Here is a 21,279-nt window from a genome sequence, read left to right on the forward strand (position 1 = left end):
ATCACTACAGCACCCACTGCTGGCCACTGTGCCCCTTAATATTTCCAACTATTCCTTCCATGCAGAAGGACAACCCCTCCGCCCCCTGGCAGACATACCCCTATGGGAACCAGAATACACAGATAATCCCACCATCCTCCACTATGTAGGCCCAACTCCACCCCCTCCAGCACACTTCATTGCCTCTCTATCTACACCCCTACCTCCGGCTCTAAGACTTTTACGCAACCGGGACACTTCTTTTGGTGTAATGGCAGTCTTTTCAACTCACTGCCTCTCAACTCCGATACACCCTGCATTCTCATCACCCTAATCCCACAGCTTGCACTTTACAGCATGGCAGAATTTCTTGAGCTCCAACTTCCCTTGCCCTCGTGCACAAAAAGGGCTGCTTTCCTTCCCATCATGGTCGGTATCTCTTTGACCACCTCAGCCATTGGGGCAGGGTTTTTGGGAGGAGCCTTGGGTCACTCTCTATGGGCAGTTAGAGATCTCAATGCCAAACTTCAGGGAGCCCTGACATCCACTACCGATTCCCTAGCCTCTCTCCAAAGACAGGTCACTTCACTAGCTAAGGTCACCCTTCAAAACCGGCGGGCCCTAGATCTGCTTACAGCCGAGAAGGGAGGCACCTGAGTCTTCCTCCGGGAAGAGTGCTGCTATTACATCAATGAATCCGGCATTGTAGAAACTGACATCACCAAACTCACCAACCTTGCCTCCAGTCTCCACTCTGCTTCCAATTCCAACCCATTCTCTTCAATACTAACAAACCCCCTCCTTACCTGGGTCTGGCCCATTGTAGGTCCCATAATAATCATTCTTCTCGCCTGTCTCTTCTTACCCTGTATAATAAAGTTCATCAAATCCCAAGTTGGAAAAATCTCTAATCAAGCTTTCAACCAGCTTTTACTCAGGAACTACCAGCTTCTGGCCACAGAAGATCCCTCACCCTCACGTAACCTCCTCACCACATGCTGAGATGGACCCCTCTCCCCGCTGGAAACTGTTCCTAGAAACAATGGCCGCAGACGCCTGGCTCCTGACACCCATATCCTCTTGGCACCATTGGAATCAACAGGTTCTCGACCTATGGTTACAGGGAACCTTCATTGATTTCCAACCTGAAAAAGTCCACATCTATTCGTCCTATCTGTAGGGAGTTCTATCAACCCTTTCCTCCCAATCCTCAAGCCCTCACTCCCTTCTCCGCCCCCATTCAGCAGGAAGCAGTCAGAGAGAGAAAGCAGCGTCCACAACCCCATAGAGGAGAAAGGGGGGAATGAAGGGCCCCCACCAGTAAGATGGCAAACTTCCGGCTTCTGTTTGGGGTCCTCGGTTCCACCTGAAGCCCAATCACCTCTCGCCCCCCTCCCAATCCCAGCACATAGCCAACAGCCACCAGCCCCATAGAAGTAACACCACAATCACCCCATGCCCCTTCCTATATAACCCAGCACCTTTCCCTAATAAAGCGGAATTCTCCAGTGAATTGCTGCTGTGTGTCGCTCCTTTCCTTTCAAAATGTCCATATTAGGGACTTAATAGGGACTCCTATGCTAAAGACTAGTAGGAAAAATTTTGGCTGAATTAGTAAGACCATATTAGTAAGGGCATTGAAAGAAACAGGAAATTATATATTAGACTATTCAGGAAAGCATCAGTAAAAGTGTGTGTATTTGTATGCTCTGGCTGTAAGAAGAGTGAATGGGAGTTGCTCTAAGGAGTAGTGGATCTGAAAAGTAGGGAACAAGCAACATTTTTGAAGGTGTTGATTTTCTGGAGGTGAAGATAAAGGAATAGAGTTTTGACAATGCATATAAAGAGAAATTGAGTCTTTGTGACCACAAGTGTAGCACTAAAAGAAACATACACACAGACACACACAAACTATGCTGTGACAAAAATGACAAGAATTAGCACTTGACAGGTAGAAAAATACAGTGATGTCCTTTAGGTGTCCATTCTATAAAGCCACTACCTTCATCGACCAATGAAAGCAGAAGTAGTTTTGACTGCCATATATTCAGCCTGCTTGAACAGAAGGCCAAGTCAATAAACTCTAACGATAACCATTTGTGTACAGTAATAGCAATAATAACAACAGCCAGTGAGCACAGAATTCAGACACTGAAATGCTTCTATACAGGGAGAAGCAGATCTGAGAGTAACTGAATTAAAGAGGCTGCCTGGTTTCTGACAATCTTCCTGTCCTTAGTTTATTCCCTTCAAGGCCTAGATGAATTTCATCCTCTTTCTTAAGCTGGATACTGATGTAACCTTTGATAAATGTTTGTCTCTGCTTGAAGATAACTAAAGTGGTTGTATGATACTTCCAATGGAAAGAATCTTTACTCAGAATTTTAATTAGTACAGAAATATTTCCGATGTCTTACTTTGAGATTAAGGATGAATTTATCCTAAATGCAGAATGTAGAATAGCAAATTCAGTGTTCTTTAATTAATACAATTAGCCAGGAGGGCAAAACAGAATTACAATTTGAAAGTATAGACAGTGAATATAGTTTACAGTGAACCTAAGAATAGTGATTCATAAACAGAAAAAGCAGATTGTTCAACCATACAACAAATTATACCTGACATTTGATCCCAAAGCAGAGTTACTAAAAATCTGTCTTAATTGTGTTTTTTTAGTATTGTTTGGATAAAAATGAATAGTGACAAATGTTGTTCCTTAGCATGAATTACAATTCTGCAAATGTAATTTATTTCAAGTGTAGATCCCCTGGGAAGTCTTTGCAGATTTAAAAATGACTCTTGGGTGTATTGCAATGACAATAGAAGTTAATATTGAGCTAGTGATACTATGTAACAAGTTACGTTTTTGAGAGTTCTGTATATAGAGTTAATTTCTTTTTCATAACAAATCTATAAATCCACTATTATTAGTCACCTCAGTGGAAGAAGACATTGAGACACAAGGAAGTTAGGTAAATTTCTCAGCTAAACAGAGGTAGCAAATCATTCAGTCTGAGTTCAAACCAAGGTCCCCCGCCACCTAGTCTGTTTTAAAACTTTAGGCTATATTACCTCCTTGATATACAATGTGGGTTATGGAAAGATCACTGAGCCTGGAGTTAGAATAGTTAATTTCTGTTCTTAATTCTCCTAATTACTATCTCTCGATCTTTAACACATCATTTAAACTCTCTGATTCAATTTCCTTTATCTGTACACTAGGAACAAGATTTAAATCTCTTGAGGATCGAAATGTGATGACATAAGTGTAAAGTATTTTATATAAAACAGAGTTTTATAAAACCGGTCTTACACGTATTTTGAATCACCCTAGGTAGTCTTTAGAAAATATAATCTTAACAAAGTACTTGTAAATTAATTATGAAGATTGTGTTGAAGCAGGAGAAATACCATACAGTTTTAGCCTAAGAGACAGGAAAAATGTTGATGCCACTAATACAAAGAAAAAACTAGTGAGACCATTTTTGAGAAAAGATGAAGAACTGCCATATTCGACAATTTCAAATAGAGGGACATTCATATGGAATTTAAAGGGACTTTGATATACTGGCAGAGTATGACCAGAGCTTTCTGAGAGGTTGAAATTGGAGATGTATTTTACGGCATCAGTATGTAATAGAACATATTTGCCAAATCCTGGATTTGCTTGCTGTTGGTATGGAACAAACTGCCACAAACTATGATTTAAAAAAAAAATACTCATTTATTATCTCAAAATTTTCCTGCATCAAGATTCTGGGTATGGATTAGTTAGATCATTGACTGAACAAAAGGTATTGGCCAGGGCCGTGATTAAGTTGAAGCTGGAATTCCCCTCTGAGCTCTGTGGTTGTTGGCAAAATTTCATTCTGTAAGTCTATAGAACTGGGGATCTCAGTAACTAGGGGCTGTCGTGCCATATGATGTCTCTACAGCATGGCAGTTTGCTCCCTCAAGGCCAACAGCACAGTTCTGCTGCTGCTTTTCATCTCTTTTCAGCCCTTTTTTAGGATTATCTCCCTTTTGATTAACACAAAGCTACTGATTATGCCACTTACATCTGAAAAATGTATATATATTTTTTAGCAAATAATGTAATCATGGGAGTCATAGCCCATCATATTCAAAGATTCTACATTCATGTAAAGGGAAGGAATTATAGAAGGATGCCAGGGATCAGGAGTCATTTAGAATTCTGCCTGTCACAGAAAAAATAAAATATTTCTCCTCCTTCATCCTTATTTCCTAGATTTCTTTGAAAAGACAAGATAATATATCATGATCAAAAAAATCAAATTATTTCAGTAAATAAGGGAAGACCTTTCCATCTTATATGAGGCCTATATAATGAGATAATTATATTATAAAATCATAAGTAATTTTAATTTTCTTGAAGATCTCTAGTACAGCATTGGAATAAATGTTATTTGCAAAAATGTAATAGAATTTCAATGTATTATCAGTATTACATAATTAAAAAAATTGTCTTGAATTTTGGATATTTCCTATACTTTAAAGATATGGTGTACAAAGAATTGAATTGAAAACTGGAAAACATTGTACGAAATGTAGCTTACACTTTCAAAGAGGAACTTAACTAACTCAAGTAAGAAATAGGTGAATTTACATCATTTTATGTATTTTTTTTACTCAATAAAATTTCAAAAGGGATTAAGTAAATGCTTATACATTAAAGTGGGAATTTTTTAAATTTATAAACTGACACTAGAGAATATTTCTAAAGATGATATTTTGACAAAATACCAAAGCAAAGCTATCGAGTACACCTCTCAATAAGACACAAAAAGGAAGTGGTAAAATATTTTTATACCACATATTCTTTAAAAATGGTTGTGAGGGTAAGATATCAGAATATTCGAGAAAAATAAATGCAGTACCTACTATTCACCAAATATTTTATAGAAAAATACAATTGTACAAAATTCTGAATATTTCACCATGTGACTTAGACAAATAAAAAAATATGGGACTAGATAAACAGGAGCACAATATTTTCTCCTTGACACCAAACATGACAAGAATTTATAACATAATAGCTATTTTCAAATATTATTACAATTTGTTATATACTATCATAATACAATAATTATATGTAAATTATAATTTTCTATTCTTCCACAAAAAAAGCTAATAAAGGTATTTTGAAGAAAAGATATTTTAAAGCAAATGCCAAAGTACCAATGTCCTAGTTATTCACAGTTCTATTATCTTTAATAATAAATAGATTTTGAAGAATGGAAAAATAAAGAAAAATGAAATATGACAGTACTACTAGGGAAGGTGGCAGTCTGAGAAAAAAAAGACAATAGTTTCCTTACTCCATTATATTATGGCTTAATAAAAATGGCCACAAAGTGTTACTCATTAATTACCTGCTGTGTATTTAATGGAGTGTATTTTCTAGAAGAACACTAGTGAAAAAGGAGAGCTAATTCATTGTAATTGACAGTATTTTTAAACCAAAGATACCAGAGATTCTCACTGAACTAGGAAAATAAGCCAACTTAATATGGATACAAAATATCCCTGAACAGATGGAGTAAAACCTATTATAGGAATTTAAACAAAACTTCATATAGGAGAATAACATTCATTTCCACAAAAATGACTGTCCTCATATTTTCTCTCACATCAAGAATCCTTATTTAACAAGATACCATGTGAATCTGCTTTTTTTAAAGGAAGGTATAATATTTGTAAATCAATCATTGTGATGTACCATTAACAAAAGCAAGGATAGAAACTACAGGACCATCTCAGTAGATGCTGGAAAAGCATTTGACAAAATTCAACATCCATTCATGATAAACACTCTCAACAAAATGTGTATAGAGGGAACATACCTCAGCATAATACAGGCCATATGTGACAAATCCACAGCTAACTTTATACCCAATGGCAAAAAGCTGAAAGCTTTTCCTCTCAGATCGGGAACAAGACAAGGATGTGCACTCTCACCAATTTTATTCAACATAGTACTGGAAACCCAGGCCATGGCAATCAGACAAGATAAAGAAATAAAAGGCATCCAAATAGGTAAGGAAGAAGTAAAACTGTCAGATGACAAGGCTCTCTATATAGAAAATCCTAAAGTCTCCACCAGAAACTATTAGAACTGATAAATGGATTCAGCAAAATTGTAGGATACAAAATCAATATACAAATATCTATTGTATTCCTTTATACTAACAATGAACTAGCAGAAAGGGAAATCAAGAAAACAATTCTATTTTCAGTTGCATCAAAAAGAATAAAATAACAAGGAATAAACCTAACCTTGGTAGGCTTCCTTTTCATTTTGTTGATGGTTTCAACAAAATATCCAAAATACATGAAAAACTCATATAACTCAACCCCAAATAATCAAGGAGGTGAAAGATCTGTACTCTGAAAACTATGAGACAGTCAAGAGATAAATTAAGGAAGACAAAAATAAATGGAAATCTATTCCATGCTCATGGTTAGGAAGAGTTAATACTGTCAAAATGGTTGTGTTGCCCAAAGTAATTTACAGGTTCAGTGCAATCACTGTCAAAATACCAATGGAATTTTTCACACAACTATAGCAAATATTTCTAAAATTATATAGAACCACAAAATATTCTGAATAGCAAAAGCAAGCTTGAGAAAGAAGAAAAAAGCTGGGTCACCCTTCTTCATTTCATACTATGCTACAAAACTAATCAAAACAGTATGGTGCTAGAACAAAAATATACACGTAGATCAGTGGAAAAGAATAAAGAACCCAGAAATAAACCCACATTTATATGGTTAATTAACCTATGACAAAGAAGGCAAGCATATACAATGGGGAAAAGACAATTTCTTTAATAAATGATACTGGGAAAACTGGAAAGCTATGTGCAAAAGAAAGTGGACTACTTCCTTACACCATATACAAAACACACTCAACATGGATTAAAACCCTAAATATAAGAACAGAAACTGTGAAACTCCTTTAAGAAAACAGGCAGTAAACTCTTGAACATTGACATTAGCAAATTAATTCTGTATATGTTTCCCCAGGGAAGGGAAACAAAAGTAAAAATAAGTGGAACTTCATCAAAGTAAGAAAACATTTGCAGAGCAAAGAAAACCATCAACAAAATGAAAAGGAAGGCTACTAAATGGAAGAATACATTTGTAAATGACATATCTGATAAAGGATTAATATCCAAAATAGATGAAAAACTCATATAACAACACCAAATAAACAAACAATCCAATTAAAAAATGGCAGAAGACCTGAATAGACATTTTTCCAAAGAAGAGATACAGATGGCCAGCAGATACATTAAAAGATACTCAATGTCATTAATCATTAGGGAAATGCAGGTCAAAGCTGCAATGAGCTATCTCCTCACACCAGTTAGAAATAACAAGTATTGGGGAGGATATGGAGAAAAGGAGCCCTCATGCATGGCTAGTAGGTACATCATATGGTGCAGCCACTGTGGAAAACAGTGTGGAAGCTCCTCAAGATATTAAAAAATATTAAAAATAGAAATGCCATACAACACAGTAATTTCAATTATGAGTATATATGTAAAGAAAAAAAACCAGTAATTTGAAAAGATACATGTACTCCTGTGTTTACTGCAGCATTATTTACAATAGCCAAGATGTGGAAGCAACCTAAGTGTTCATTGATAGATGAATGGACAAAGAAGATGGAGGAAATATATATATATATATATATATATATATATATATATATATATATATATATATATATACATACTGTAAGATAAATTCTAGCCAAAATAAACAGGTGAAGAGAGGCAACAAAGGGCCAGGTAGTTTATTTGAATGCAAATTCCCAGGTGAGGTTTCTCAGTCTACAGAAATGGAGGCTGGGAAAGTCGCACCCAGCAGGGCAGGCAGCAAGTTTTTAAAGAAAGTAGGGGGAGGGAGAGCTTAGATTTACAGTGACAAGAGGATTAGCTAGCCTAAGGCACATTTTTCAGGTTGGGAGGGGGCAGCAGCTGGGGACTTTGGCATGTCGTCAGTGTCTGACGTACTCACTCCTCCACCCCCCAGTGCCTTCAACCTTACATTCCAGCCTTTTGTTCATAATGGGCGACGATTTGATCTGGCTACTTCTAGCTGACAAGGGGAGTCATGGGGGGTGAGGGGGTTTGTAGCATGCAGTTATAATTGCCTTGCTTTCTCCAGAGGCTCTCACTCAATTCTGTCTAAGCTTATGGTCCCTGTCTCATTCTCTCCTCTACAGATAGAGACTCTAGCTGCTGCTAGGGAAAAGGGGCAATGACCGCTCTGGATTCTTCATGCTGAGAGGGGGCACAGTAAAGGGTGCAGCTGGGTCTCCATCACTGGTCAGTTGAGAGGGCCTTGGAAGGTTGACGCTTCTATTCTGGGTTTCATTTCTATTACCATTTACAGTTTTGTGGCTTCTAGGCAAGATAGAACAAATTGTTATTAGGTTAAATAGCAACATCTGGAGTTGGATTTTCCATTCTGGAAGGAAAAACGACAAGATTAAGAATACATGGCTGAATATGAGAACTAGAAATATGAAGGGTTTAATTGAGAATCATAGCCAGGTATTATGGAGAAACTAGAATTCTGGATCGGGTTTACATCTCAATGACTAGTATTAGGATTTAGTATAGATAAGACTGCATTATTAAAATAATACTTTTCTCTAAAATCACCCTCATTTTTATTAGAAGTAACTAAGTTAAGAAAATAAGTAACACTTGGCTTGATTATTTGCATAAGTGCAGCAAGAAGAGCAACCGATTACATAGGCTCTTTTAAATATGCTTTGCTGGAACTTTTTGTAAGGAATTTCAGATTGAATTTTTAAGGGCAAGCCAAGCCAGACTTGCCATCAGGTTGTGCCTGCAGTACCTGTAGATTTGGGTGAATTCCTCTCTTCTTGAGGTTCCCAAGACATTCCTGAGGTTCTTGCACCTGCCAGGAAGTGACCTTCTTTACTCACCTGCTAAGGCTGCTGGGAACTGTGTAAGCAACCAGCCAGTTCTTCTAAGGGGCTTTGTTGGCTTTATAAAGTCAATCTTAGTTCCTTAAAGCTGTCTGTTTATATCTAAGTTTACACACATGTCTCTCAGGTATGATGTTCCAGTCAAAGCCTTGGTAATATAACCAGTGTTTCTAATTGGTCTTCTTATAAGGAAAGCAGATTCTTATTGAACTTGTGCAAATAAACATACTGCCATGAAATATAAAAATAGTCACTGAGAGGTTTTTTTTTTTTAAATTCTGGACGGATCAGGTATAGAGAAAGATAAAGTCTCAATTATGCTTATAAAGGCAATCATTTACTAAACTGTTGTCAGCTTAAGAGAAAAAGCTTAAAACACTTTATCAGCAACATTTGAAACCAAAAGCTACAAAGTCATCTTCTTTAGTTTACTTATTCTTATGTAACTAATACTTGTTCTGCTGAAATCTAATTCTTTATTAGCTTTAGAGTAATAAAACAGTGACTATAAATAATAAAAGACTTACAAATGACAATGGTTAAAGATCTGATGAGAGCTTACTGTGAGACGGTTGACATAAGGAAATTCTGATATTTCTGTAACACAAAACATTCAGTAACAAAGTTTAGTATTTTTCTTTTTGACAGTGCTTTCTAGGTAATTAAGCAGGTAATTATATATCAGGTAAATAAGCTAAATTAGCCAAATACTTTCTCCAATGAGAAAAAGTTCCTCTGACATGTCCCAGGGGCCCTCTGGAAAATATCAGAGTTAACTAGAGGTAAAAGTACCTTTTTGAATTTGATTTTGGGAAACTGTTAAAAGTTTTAAGGCACTTACTTAAATAGGATTATAGGTTGCTATGAAGCAATATTTATATATTTAACCGGAATGACAACAAAATACCTCAAAGGCAAATAAAGAAGGTTACACAGTTGTTAGCAAACTTTAGCTTTTAGTCCTTTTAATATTAAGATCTCATTTTCTTAAATACTCTGACAACTCATTGAGACTTTAAGCATGAGAAACTGCTTTGATAAAACAATTAGAGAACTTTTTGCAATTTTTCAATATTAAGAGCAGACTAACAGTTAAGAAAACTTTGTCTTTTTAACTGAAAACAAAATTCTAATTTTGCTGTGTACTTGATACTAAGATTCATTTGCTTTAATTTTATATAGCATGACCATATTAAATTCTTCTACAAACTTTCCACAACTTTTTTTTATATTTATAGTTCTCTCTCTAAATAAACAGCTGTACTTTAGAACAAAGTTACTTTCTTTTATCAAGACACATTCTTTAGTATGCAGAAATATTTTCCTTATTACTTTAAGTAGTTTTAATTAGAACTTAAAAGTATTAGGTACTTTAATTTTTTGTGAACACTGAGAGGCAGGCTATTGTAAACTGTTACGCTAGCATTCTTTGGATTGACAAATTTATGAACATTTTATAATTTCTGTTAACTATGAGCTTTACAACACAATCTCTCACTAAGCACAAAGTATATCTTTTTGACTTAGCAAAATTTTAAGGTTTTAGGTTACCACAAAGATTTTTTGGCTGTAGATAGGTATACACACTGTAACACACAATTAAAAAGGTGTTCACTTGCCACACTTATTTAGTTCACTCATTCATAACAACTATGCTAGATTACTTACAAGACCTTTACTGAATATTAGACAAAGCTAAGCCTTTAAGCATTTTATTCTTAAAAGATTTAGCAGATAACAGCAACTTAAATGACCTTAGGTAAACTTAGGCAGCTGATAACCACAAGGACATGCCCACCTTAGCCTAACTCAAATAAGCATCAATGCTTAACATTTTTTATCAGATTTTCTGGAAGTTTTAGAGTGCCCAATTTTCACAAGCACTTGTTTTTAAATCGATTTTTATTAATACCATCTGGAAGTAGGAAAATATTTTTCATTTACACACCTAGACACACAAACATGCAAACTGAGACACAAAGACTACAGTTAGCAACACCTCTCACACAAAAACATATACACAGACAGACAAACCAATATAAAGACTTGAGTCACTGATATCCAATTGCCTTCCCTCTCCTCAGCTTCTTGTCAGTGGCTTCTGGAACCAGAGGGTGGGAGGAGCATGTTCTGGTGGGGGAAGAGAGCAGGGAAGGCAGAAGGAGAGGGGGAGGGGGTGGGGCAACCACCCGAAGAGGAGAGCAGGACAATGGCATGGTTGAGAATGTAGGACTTTAAGATGGCGGCGACACGTGTGAAGACAAAGGACTTAAAGATGGTGGTGGAGAGAGGGGGAGGGGATTGCGAGCTGAGGGAGGCAGGCGACTGAGGTCTCCTGGCGGATCTGAAAAGGAGGAAGGACTGGGCAGAGTAAGAGGCTGACAATCTTTAACTGGAGATTGGGCCAGGAGAACCTGAGTCATTGAACACTTAACATAAAGGTCTGGATGGGAGCACAAAGTTCAAAAAGCCTGCACATATGGGATTTCACTCTACTCTCTGCTCTAGTGGCAATAATTAATCAAGTCGGTAAGGAGGCCAAAACTGAAAGTTCCCTGAGGGGGCCAGCAAGATTGATTGTCCACAGGATACTGAGGCCCGGCCTCAGAGCAAAGAAAGACTAGCTTCCGTTTGCAAACTTCCTGGGACAAATATAGAGTAGCCAAATTAGAAATGAGACACCTCAGTGGGGTCTGAGCCTCTGCTTTTAAGGGCTGGTTCCCCATGTCTGCACCACTTCCTAATTAATCCCACTGAGAGGAGTGCCCAGTGTCCCAAGCATGCCAAGTCAGGAGAGATGTCGTGGGGACCTGGGTGAGGGATGTCTTCCACACCACAGGGCCAGGGGTCAGCCGGATGCCCACAGACATCTTGGGGCCTAGGGTAGGGACGTCTCCCATACAGCAGGGCCAGGGATGGGACGGATGCTTGCAGAGGGTGGGCTGGATGCCCAAGGGGCTGGATACCCTACCTGGATGTAGCTATTATTTCTAACAGACCAGGTGAAATGGAGTTAGGAAGGGAAACAGATGGGGGAAAACGGAGGGACTCACTGGAAAATAGTCCACACAGTGGAGAGCAGGCTGAGGTCCCAGGTCGGGGAAGGAGGGAGTAGGGCCAGTGGTGGTGGGTCAGGGCCCCACAGTCATGCTCCTTCTCAGGATTTTGGCACCAAATGTAGGATAAATTCTAGCCAAAATAAGCAGCTGAAGAGAAGCAACAAAGGGTCAGGTAGTTTATTTGAATGCAAATTCCTGGGTGAGGTTTCTCAGTCTACAGAAATGGAGACTGGGAAAGTCATGCCCAGCAGGGCAGGCAGCAAGTTTTTAAAGAAGGTAGAGGGAGGGAGAGCTTAGATTTGCAGAGGCACAAGGATTGGCTAGACTAAGGCACATTTTTCAGGTTGGGAGGGGGCAGCAGCCGGGGACTTTGGCACATCATCAGTGTCTGACGTGCTCCCCCCTCCCCCCAGTACCTTTAACCTTACACATACAGACACAAAGTACACACATATATATTCATACATACAATAGAATATCAATCAGTCATAAAAATAGAATGAAATCTTGCAATTTGTGACAAGATTTGGAGGGTATTATGCTAAGTGAAATAAGACAGAGATAGACAAATACTATATGATTTCATTTATGTGTGAAATCAAAATAAACAAATACAAATAGACTCAAAAATACAGAGAACAAGCAGGTAGTTGGATGTGGGGCAGGGTATGGCTGAAATAGGTTGAAGAGAATAAAGAGGTACTAACTTCCAATTATAAACTAATAAGAAGGTATGTGAGGTGGAATATGGCTGAAACAGGGTGAAGAGAATAGAGAATTCCAATTATAAATTAATAAGTCATGGAGATGAAAATACACCATAGGGAATATAGTTAATAACATTGCAATAACTTTATATGATGACAGATGGTAACTACACTTACTGTGGTGAGCACTTAGTTATGTATATAACTGTTGAATCACTGTACTGTACATCTGAAACTACTATAATAGTGTGTATCAAAATACTTTAGTTTTAAAAAATATGTTCTTTAATTAATTGAAGATAATGATAACAGCCACTTGAAAACTCTTTGTCTCTTAGTTCTAATGACTGATTCTTCTCAGGACTAGTGTCAATTGCTTTTCTTTTCATGTTAGTATATATTCCATATTTTTGGCTCTTCATTTATTGAGTAATTTTGGACTTATCCTGGACATTATTAATGAATATTGTTTCTTCTTTTTAGTTTTAGAGGTAATGATGCTGATTAAATCAGTATTGTTTATTTTTATACGTAATTTTGTTAACTGGGTTTGTACCATGCACACTTTTTCTTACAGGCTATCTCCTCTGTCATTCGTATATTTTCACTTTAGTTAGACTATTTTGGGTCCGTTTGAAAAATGCATGACTCCCGGTTTAGAGACATGGTTGAACAAAGTATGGGTGTCTTTTTTTCATCTTAAATACCCTAATCTGTTTCCCCATTTTCTTCTCTTCAGTATCATGCATTTTTTTTCTTCATCACTCCCCAAACCAGAAAAATTATGAGATTTGACATGTGCCCTCATTTGAAGCTTATGAGATGTGTGTATTGCCCATGGTCACAAGCTAAAAGCCAAGGAAATGGGGGACTTAAACTTATAGCTCCATGCCTCCTCTCTTTCAAACAAGTATGGATTACCACTAGTCTGTCTGCTTTTGTTCACTCTCCCGCATCTTTAGGAGGCTGCTTTTGTATTATATCCTGGTATTATAGTTGTTTCCTGCAGCAGAGGGGTCTTTTAGTAGAGTCTTAATCTCTCATGCCAAGAAATAAAACCAGTCACATGCATTAGTTTTTGCATTTCTGCATCCATTCTGTAGTATATTAGCCAGCCTTAAGCAATTAATCTAGCTTACTAGGTTTTAATTTGTACAAAATTAACTGATAAAGCATTCACACTGTAAAAAAACATAAAATACCACAAATAAAAAGAAGAAAAAAATGGTCATTAATCATTACAACACATGAAAGTAACAACTTTTGAGATTTTGGTATGCAATGCTCCACACTAACTTTCCTGATGGGTTATGTCTTTTATTTTCTGTTTATATATGTATTTCTATTTCTACTGTAATATCATTTTGGTAATATGAATACCCTACTTCCTTTTTAACCCTAAATTACAATGGCAAATTATGCTTAGATACCAATGCTATTTACCATAAATATACATATGCATACATGTGTTTCATAAGATATGCAGAAATGCTAAATTTCCATCTTTGACATTAAATGCTCAAACTGATTAGCATGAAATTTGTTGTGCTAAATAGCCTGAGAAGAGGGAAGCATGAAATTGACTTGACATGTTAATATCATATTTTACAGCAAGTCACATTATAATTAAATGGGAATTTTATTGTAACTATACATGGCTCCTCTGCCTTCAGAAAATACTCTTACTTTGGACACTTCAATGGAAATATTATTGGTCCCATGAGGATGTATGCTAATTTGAAATCTGCTAAAGTTTATGAGATTTACATGTCCAAATTCAGAGAAGACCCTTACTATTTAAATATTCATAGTATGAATTAAATACAAATCAATGAGAAAATTAGAAGACATTTAATATTTGAGATCTGCAAATGATACCTGTGTTTTTTAACTGAAGTTGGTAAATATTTTTTGCCTGATCCTGGAAACTTACATGTGCCAGAATAAATGCTAAAGTGATTTTTAAACTGAATGTCTAAATTGAAACAACCAGCCACTAATGGTAAAAAGAAAACAATTAAGTTTCTACCATTTTAACAATGAAGGAATTATCTAGTTTCCTAGTACTACTATCTACAGTTTTGCTTCCTCTCTATTAAATTTTAATCAACATTTTTTATTTTTTCAAAACTATGTTTATACCTCATTTGTATAGAACTATATTATATAAATATTTTTTACATAAGAATTGAATGACTTTTTAAATTACAGTATAGATCATTGTGAAAAGGTTACATTTATTAGAACAATTACTCTGCTTATAATTAGAAGCATGTAAATGTTGACAGCTGTGTTTAATGCCTTTTTATTTGATTTTAATGGGTTTATCACTAAGAACAAAGTACTGATCAAAAAGTTATAATTTTGCCAAGGTCACAAATTGATTAATACATGGTTTTGATGTCAAGACATAAGTTTAATTTCAAGTTTGTTTTTTTTTCTTCTCCCTAAACCCTTAAAAATCTTTACCTGTAATTAGCCATTAAAATAATATCTTCTTCAAAAGCCACATGACTTTTGTCTGATATCTTCATATGAATACCATATTCGAGTTAACATTTTAAATTGAATATTTTCAAGACAGAATTTACAACAGTTGATCACAAAATCAAAATAAATAAATAGTAGCTACATATTTTTATCTTTACAAAATCAGTTAATGGCTAGTTCATTGTGGATGAACAGTATAATATAATGGTTAAAGCATGACCTCTGGAGCAGAACTATCTGGATTTAAGACTTGACTCTATAAAATACTAGCAGCTTGACTTCAGGCAAGTTACTCATACTCAATTTCCCTATCTATAAAATGTGCATAATAGTAACACACACAGTTCAAAATATTATGTAGGTTATGCTAAATTAATATTTTGAAAACACAGAATGTAACTGGTACTATTCTGATTATTAAGCACAACACTTTACTACAAATATGAAAATAGCATTAGCTTTCTTGTTTGCTCATTTAACTCTTGCATATAGTTAGGGAATTTACACAATTTCTGATGAGCAAATTATCATTTACATTAATGTAGTAAATTTGCTTAAAGGACACAAATACTGGCTCAATATTTGATGACTGTATTCTGTTTTGATATCCAAAATTCTCTGTTCTCTAATGTATGTTTTCAGAAATAACGTACTTAAATTTGACAGATGAAATAGCTTAATTCAATAGATTCTAAATTATGGAAATGAGAGAATGGAAAATATTGTACCAAAGAAATGTGAGAAAAAAGAGATTAGCTTTCAACATGATCAGATAGAGCTCTGTGTGGATTTATTTTAGGGTGTGAAAAGCCAGTCAGTGCTTTTGTATTCATTCAGGAATTCTGACGTTATAGTGGCTGCATGCCTGAATAGCAATGGCTGGGAACAGGTGGACTTAGAGCTTCAAGGCTACAACTGGTTAGCAATAAATTGAATTCACTAAAGCAAAACAAATCAACAAAAAAACTTCTTTGGCAATGGCACAATATCAAGCCACAGGAAAGAATGTTGAATGAATATATAAGATACCAAATGGATTAAACTACTAAATTTAAGATAAATTTTGTGCTTATTATTTTCTTTGATTTCTTATTCAGGTAGTCAAAAATAGTCATTTAGTATTTTTGTTGACATGTAGAATCAAAAATTACAAAAGTTGATTTAAAACAAATTCTTGAAAGATATACTGAGCAGACCTTGGGAAATAGATCTTTCTGTACCTTAATAGATTTTGAGTGTTCTTCATAAATGGAGATTGACTTTAAGGTAAAAACAGTAATTTGGACATTAGAGATATTTATCAATCTGTCACAACAAACAACTACTGTTTTGATGTAAGGTATATTTAATTCATAAAATAATTAAACTGGTTTGAATTTTCTAATCCATTAGAAAGAGTGGTTAAACTTCAATTAAAAAAAGTGAATATAAATTCTAACTAGGCCTTTAAAAATACTAGTATACTTGAGTATATTATTACATTTGAGTGTCTATAATCTATAGATTTACACTTACATTTTTTAAAGTAAACACTCTTTCAGAATTACTAACCCATCTTTCTACAAATGAGAAACTTGTGGAAATCTAAATTTTAGGAATCACCTCATTGAAATTTTCCAGTTCTTCTTTAGGGTAATGTCTGTATATTATGAATTATTGTCAATATTAGGAATAAACAGAAAGATTCTGATTCTGTTCTGTAGGTCTTTCCATATGCAATACTTGGGGAATTGCATAGTGTGGACATAGTTCTCTCTATATTTTTGAAAATTCTATATTCATCTTAAAATGTGAGTCAAGATCTTTTTTTCTGAACTCAGTTCTTTCATTTTGCCTACAGATTACACACTAATCATAATCATTGTAGAAATGCTAAAACTATATCTGTTTAGAAAGATATATTTATAAATCCATCATAAATAATTAATATATCTGGATGTCCTAGGGTGACATTTCATATAAGCAGAACTGAACACTGGCCTATATTTCAAAAAAGAGTAAAAGTGATTACAACTGGAAGCATGTCCAAGATGGGAGCTTAGTACAGTGAAATAAAGGTAATAGTGAAAACATGAGGCAGTAAGGAGTAAAAAGTTCAATGAGAAGTCCCTGGGATTATTTCTTATTCATTCACTTACATATTCATTCAACAAATATTTATGAAGAGCTAATTACATGTCAAAACCTTTGCTAGGCATTGAAGATACAGTCTGGGGAATATATACATGTGGTTACCTCTCCATTAGATATAATGACAACTGGGAAATAGAAAAAACATGTGGCACAAATAGATACTGTGTTTTATACTTAAGTAGTTATATGTTTCATTCACTGGCTAGTCTTTTAATTTTAAATGGTGAGAGTTTTGTTCAATAAATGCTAAAATCCCTTGCATCCTAGAAAGTCTATAACTCAAGTTTGGAATCATAAGGTAAACTTTGCAAAGAAAATTGTTTACTTTTTTATTAGAATCAATAGTAGTTACAATTATTTTTATCACATAATTAAATTGTTTGGCTATGTTGAATTGGCCTTTAATAAGTCCAGAATCAGTTATATGGAATAATTTTCTAAAACTTTGTAGCATATATTTTCTACATGCAAACTTTCAGGCTTCATCTTACTATTGATACTTTGTTTTTGTTATCTATATATTTTATTAAAGTCATATATGTATGTATACTTTTATATAAACTTTTTACTTGATAGTGGTTTTACACTTAGAGATATACAGACAGGCTAATACAGAGACTAATAAAGAGTTTCCATACATTTCATACCCAATTTCTCCTCCTGTTAACACCTCATATTAGTTTATTTCTAACAATTGATAAACCCATATTGATATATAATTCTTTATAAAGTCCGTGGCTTATTTAGATTTCCTTAGTTTTCATTCAGGCCTATCTTTAAGCTGTTCTAGAATGTCATGCAGGATACTGCATTGTATTTAGTCATCTTGTCTATTTAGTTTCCTCTTGGTTGTGACAATTTCTTGGACTCTCCTTGTTTTGATGTCTTTAATAGTAATGAAGTATTTTGGTCAGGTATTTTGTAGAATGTCCTTCAACTTAGATTTACCTAATATTTCCCTCATGATTAAATTGGGATTATGGGCTTTTCGGAGGAAGACCCCAGAGATAAAATGCCATTCTCATGGCACTGTATCAGGGTTAATACTATCTATGTGAATTTGTTAAATTGACTTGTTAAACTTGGTCACCCAGGTGAGGTAGTATTTGTTAGATTTCCCCACTCTAAAGTTACCCTATTTTCACACTCTCTTTGGAAGGAAGATACTATGAGCAGCTAATATTCATGCAATTGGGAGTTTATATATAAAGGTGGGTCACATTTAAAGTGATTATTGTTATAGTTGGATTATATCTACAATGTTTCTAACTGTTTCCTCTTTCTGAAATTATTTTCCTTTGTCTTCTTTCTCTTCCTTAAATGGTTTCAAGAGAACACTGTATGTTTGGCTTCAAATGAACACTTAAGTATAATATGTGAACACGTATATGACTTCATTGTATCCACTCTTGTAGAAAATAAATTATACTTATTTTTTAATATTTTATATTATTTTCTCTAGATTTCCATTATTCTTGTTTACCTAACAAAGATCTCCCTTCATATAACACCATTCTACCACCGATGTAGCACCCAACCTTGTAGTAGTCCTCCCAATTCCTTCCTCCCATCCCTTTGGACATTGCTACCATACTTCATGTACCTGATACAATGTTAATATTATTACTTTAGTAAACTATTATATTTTGTATAAATTGCAAATGAAAAATAATAAAAAATATATTTTTATTTTTTCCTTTTCTGTTGTTCTGCCTTTATGTAGATACAAGTTTCTAACTTGTGTCATTCACATTTTGGCTGAAAAAGTTTTTAACACTTCTTGCAGGAAAGGACTACTAGCAATGAATTCTCTCAGTGATAGTTTGAGAACATCTTCATTTCTCTTTCACTTTTGAAGAATAATTTTGCTGAACATAGAATTCTATTTTGGTAGGTTTATTTTTATATACAAAATTTTTCACTCAGGGTATTGGCTTGCCCTGAGATAAATTTCTCAAGAATTCTAAGAAAAGTAATTGATTTTCAGTTTGTCTTGATTTTTGTTTTGTAAGTCTTAGTGACAAGTTCTAATCACTTTACCTGTCAGAGCTAAAGTCAGAAGTTATAGTAACTTTTTAAAGAAACTCACATGATTGTTGCCATCAATTGTCATATAATGAATTGCATTGTCAAAGGTAAAAAGATATCAAATCAACTATGGCCTTGTCTGTCTAATAATCACCAGTAGTGGTACTGTCAGGGTGCACCCAGAGTTCCATTGGCTTCTTATGCCAGAGTATACCCATTACCCAGTCTCACATTTCTCCCAATTTTTGCAGATTTTGGAGAGGGCCTTTATTTTGGTCATTCTCATGCCATTATTATTTAGAAAAGATCCTTATGCTGTGATCAGAAACTCATTGTCTCTCACAGAAAAAAATCCCTATGTCATCTATCTCACTTACCCTTAGGACTTTGTTTCTCTTGTATCTATTTCAGATGTGGACTATTTTCTCTATCATATTCATCTACCTGTGGTGCGTGGGTAGGGAAGATGGTCTCCTTGTTTCTTATTGATATTCATTCTTCCTACCAAAAGAACACTCTTCCCATGAAGCTTGTGATACTAGAATATCTCTTCCTTCTAGTTGTTGTCATTATAGAACTATCATTCCTTGAAGAGTTGTCCTCATCTCATTAACATTATCCTGATTTAACTTTGGTAATTTTAATATACCCTTGTTAAATCTTTTAAGTGCCATGTCTTTATATTTCTTTGATTTATTCACCTATACTGCTGTACTCTTCATTATTCTTCAACCACACACTTCATCCTTCCTCAGCATCTTGACTGTACTATCACGTACTACATCTTATCTATAATGTCAATTATAATTATCCCACTTTCTGATATCCACTTATGTGTGCCTTCTCCTTCTCTTTAATGTCATTTCCAATAATTTTGGCCCTACCAAGATCACTAATTTATTTGACCATAATACTTTTCTTTTCTCTTAATGATCTTGCTTTTTCCTTAACCAGGTTAGATTACCATCATTCTGCTGAATATACCCTGAAAACTCATAACATCAACAATCATATTACATTTTTTTGGCAAAAATGCAACCATGGTTTGTAATCTATCACACTCGAGTGGGGTAAGTGAAAATAAGGGGAGAAACTTCATAATTAGGTATGTGAAATGGGATGAAATGAAGTACATAGTTAAATAGAGGTGATGTCCCTACAAAGAAACATGGACAATTCATACATTCTAACAGGAAAGTGTAAAGAGTTTAGTTTGATTTTAATGAATGAGTAGGATGAATGTTATGGTAGACTGTATCATTTTTTCATTGGAGTCAGGATCTAGGGTTAATGCTATGATTGAGTAGCTGTTCTTGTGGGATTATTGGGAAGAGAAATTTGGCAAACAATAAATGCGTAGCTTGGAAACCATATTTTAAAAATATTTGAGACAAATCTCAATTAATGTTTTCTTCCAAAGCCCTTAGTAATATATATATAGTGAGTTCTTGAAGAAATGATATGTTGAAAGGACAACATATATTCATTGTTTGGAATGATTTCTCACAATAAGAGGTTTCAGACCAAATTTTTACATATTCTCTCTCTCCATATATGTGAGTGTTTCTCTTTTGCTTCACTCATGTACAGTGAAGCCCAGGCAGATGAAAAATGGTTCAGAGTTCATTCATTCTAGAGGTAGCATCCAATTCAATTTATCTAGACTATATGAAGTGGTCTGGTTCCTGTCTCCTACAAATCTAGATCTCAGCCTTCCATTTGGCCCTGTGATCCTTATGATGGTGGCCTCATACTATCAACATCAGCGTCATCATCATTATATTTAATAGATTTACCAGGGTCTCTGGTTGGTTAAATTTTTTTACAAACATGTAAAATTAACATATATGCCCACCCTTAGGTCATGAATAGAGATAAATCTTTTCTCAAGAAC

Source organism: Manis javanica, chromosome 3 (assembly GCF_040802235.1).
Source record: "Manis javanica isolate MJ-LG chromosome 3, MJ_LKY, whole genome shotgun sequence".
Lineage (NCBI taxonomy): Eukaryota > Metazoa > Chordata > Mammalia > Pholidota > Manidae > Manis > Manis javanica.